Genomic DNA, 963 nt, shown 5'->3' with positions numbered 1-963 from the left:
GCGTATGCGGCGCGGATCAAATCCGTCACTGACGACGTCACCGTCGTGACATGAGCAATCTCATAATCCGGTCTGTATGACAACGCATCAGCCAAAGCATTCTGCTTTCCTGGCTTATACTTCACCTCGAAGTTATATTCTGCGAAGAATGAGAGCCACCTGGCTATCCTCTGCGAGAGGTGTGGCAACTGAGTCGTAGTGCGTAGTGACGCATGATCTGTGTAGATCATTAACGGCTTTAAGTCAAGCAGGCGCACCTCGAACTTGACAAGTGCATACTTAATCGCAAGAAATTCCTTGTCGTGGAATGGGTACTTCCTCTCCGCAGCCTTATGCTGGCAAGATTCAAACGCGATCACCCGATCTCGCCCCTCGGCGTATGCTTGCAGCAGTGCACAGCCGATGGCAAAGTCTAAAGCGTCACAGACGACACTAAAAGGACGATCGGGGTCTGGCAACGCCAGTATTGGTGCATGAAGGAGGCTTTCTTTGACCCCGTCTGAAGCCTTTCGAAGCTCGGTGTCCAACACCATTAGATATCCTTTTAAGGAGACTCGACAACGGTTGTGCCACTTCCGCATAATTTGCGCTATACTTACGCAAGTACTTGGTGAGGCCAAGCCACTTGCGCAAGTCTTTTTGGTTTTTTGGAACCGGCCAGTCCACAATGCTTTTGACCTTAGCGGGACCCGCTCGAAGGCCACGCTTTCCAATGAAGCACCTTAAAAGGGGTTTTCTTCCGCGCCAAAGATGCACTTATTAACATTCGCATACAGCTTATTTGTGCGCATGCACTCGGACACCGCTCTCAAATGAACGATGTGGTTTTCCTCATCTGTCCTCTCGTGCTCCGCACGACTGTGGACGAAGATGTCGTCGAAGTATGTCTATGCATACGCCCGACAGGGCCTGAACAACTACATCACAAGACGATTAAGTGTTGCTGGTGCATTTGACAGCCTT

The sequence above is a fragment of the Plasmopara halstedii genome (assembly GCF_900000015.1).
Source record: "Plasmopara halstedii genome assembly, contig: Scaffold_110, whole genome shotgun sequence".
NCBI classification, from domain to species: Eukaryota; Oomycota; class Peronosporomycetes; order Peronosporales; family Peronosporaceae; genus Plasmopara; species Plasmopara halstedii.
This window is presented reverse-complemented; position numbering follows the sequence as displayed.